Source organism: Gossypium hirsutum, chromosome A06 (assembly GCF_007990345.1).
Source record: "Gossypium hirsutum isolate 1008001.06 chromosome A06, Gossypium_hirsutum_v2.1, whole genome shotgun sequence".
Taxonomy (NCBI): Eukaryota; Viridiplantae; Streptophyta; class Magnoliopsida; order Malvales; family Malvaceae; genus Gossypium; species Gossypium hirsutum.
Genome location: NC_053429.1, coordinates 69,675,501 through 69,678,052, shown reverse-complemented (window position 1 = coordinate 69,678,052; position 2,552 = coordinate 69,675,501). Strand labels below are relative to the sequence as shown.

General features: G+C 37.1%; 1 non-coding gene across 1 annotated transcript; it reads left to right on the top strand.

Annotated features, from left to right (window-relative positions):
- The first annotated feature begins 2,015 nt into the window (after positions 1 to 2,015).
- Positions 2,016 to 2,122, top strand: LOC121231458 (small nucleolar RNA R71). Its single transcript, XR_005929517.1, has one exon. It is a non-coding gene; the product is annotated as a small nucleolar RNA R71 (small nucleolar RNA).
- The last annotated feature ends 430 nt before the right edge of the window (positions 2,123 to 2,552 follow it).

The window sequence follows — 2,552 nt, the reverse complement described above, 5'->3', positions numbered from 1 at the left end:
ATCCATAGTAAAGTGAAATTTGCCATAAAACAGATCTGACAGCAGCAGTGATGTAAATTTGAAAAATCACTAAAAATAGTAGAAATGGAATTAAATGATGAGTAAGTTATGAAATTGAAGCTTAATTAGTATATTTTCATATGGATTGAACAAAACAGGTATATAAATTATATTTTATGAGATATTTGAATTTTTGTGAAATAGGGCCAGAGTAATTTCTAGATCCCCTGTTCTGACTTTAAAAATTCATCATAAATTGTAAAAATATAATTAGAAGTCATAATTTATATGTAAAAATTCCTTATTGAGTCTAGTTTTAAGATAAATAAACTTCATAGTCGTTGAAATTCTGTACAGAGAGATATCTAATTCGTAATATACAGATGTTAGAGCAGTCGAACCCTGAAACAGGGGAGACTTTAACTAATAAACTGTACAATTGGCTTGACCAAAAATTCTAGAAAAAAATTAGTAAATAGATATATGAGTCTAGTTTTAGGGAAAATTTATGAAATTGTATTTCGTGTTTTGGAACTAGAGATATGAATTTTTAAACGACTCTGATGCAGATTGCTAGCTTGACTGGAAATTTTAAAAAAAAATTGTTTGAGCTGTTTAAGTAATGAATTAAGTCTGTTAACACCTCGTGTTCGACTCCGGCGACGGTCTCGGGTATGGGTGTTACAGATACTTGCTCCTAAGTCACACAAAGCTTTACCATAGTAAGATTCACCAATGTTATAGGGTATCTTAAAGCTTTCTGGATCCTTCAATTTCGGTGACAACTTGTTCTGCAGGAACGCACTGCACTCCTTTGTCAGGGCGACAGTCTCATACTCACTCAATCATTTCTTATTGGATAGTACATCCTTCATAAACTTCACGTAATTCGGTATTTTTTCTAAAGCCTCCACCAATGGAATATTGATGTGTAATTGCTTTAGAACATCCAAAAATTTCTTGAATTGCACCTCATGTTTCTTCTTGTGTTGCTGCAATCTTTGTGGATATGGAGGTGATGGAACTTTCAGTTAGACCAGAAAACTCTTCTGAGTAGGTAAATCTGCATCCAAACAAGATGCTAAAGTATCTGAATTCACTAAGTTAGGATTTACCTTGTCAGTCTTTGCAGATTCTAATTCCTTTGGTGTAGGGATTTCAACAGCTGGTTGACTTTCCTTCTTTTCAACAAGCTTATCTTCAACATTAATCAATCGGGGTTCCAGAATTTTACCACTTCGCAATGTCACTACCTTGATATGTTCTTTACCCAAGTTTCATGGATTCTCGGTATCACTTGGTAAGGTTCCTTATGGTCTATTACAAAGCTTTGTAGCTAACTAACCCATTTGGTTTTCCAAATTTTTCAGTGTTGCTACTTGGCTCTGGATCAAAGCGTCATTCTTTCCCATGTACGCTTTCAACAAGTTCTCCAAACTGTTTAATGCCTCAACTTGAGGTGGTTTTGGAGCTTGCTAATTAAACCCTTGAGATTGGTTGGGTCTATGTTGCATAAAGTTGTTGTTTGGTCTATTTCCTTGGTTGCTCCAAGAAAAGTTAGGATGACTACGCCATGAAGGATTATAAAAGTTGGAGTGGGGCCCTTGTCCACTCCTATTTTGATGTTGGTTCCCCACATAGTACACTGACTCAGGATTCAATGGGCAATTCTCGAAAGAATGACCTTCCCCACAGTAGACACAGGAAACTACTTCAAATGGACTTGGTGGCTGAGCTGCAAAATTATTAGCACTATTAGCGGTAAACTGCTTAACATAGAGGAAATAGATGATACCTGAGCTGATAACAAAGTGAGAGTATCAACTTCATGAACTCCAGCTACACGTCTTCCTGAAGCTGTTCGATTTGTTGGCCATTGATAGATATTACTCGCGATCCTTTCGATGATCTTATAAGACTTAGACAAAATTGCACCATTCACAGAAGCATCTACCACCAATCTTGTATGTGCATTGAGACCATTATAGAATGTCTCCAACTGGATACACTGAGGAATCCCATGATGAGGACACTTACAAAGTAACTACTTGAATCGCTCCCAAACCTCATACAAAGACTCGTCATCCAATTGTTGGAAAGTTGTGATCTCATTCCTCAACTTAACATTCTTGCTAGGCGAGAAATACTTAACCAAAAATCTCTCTACTAATTCTTGCCATGTAGATATGGAACTTGTTGGCAATGAATTGAGCCATGCTCGTGCTCGATCTCGCAACGAGTACGGAAACAACTTCAACCTTACTGCATCTTCAATCACACTAGCTATCTTGAATGAATCACTCACCTCCAGAAACAACCGAAGGTGGAGATGTGGATCTTCTGTGGGCATAACATTAAATTGGCCCGCCGTTTGTAGCATTTGAAACATCACTGGTTTCAATTCAAATTGGGTTGCCTCAATATCTGGCCTTCTAATTCCTGGATTTAACTCATTGAAAAGCGACACTGCATATTTCCTGATGCATCGATCCTTATCATCGACAATGAGGATGGGATTTCGTACATGATCAGCTTCATTACCTTGGTCTTGA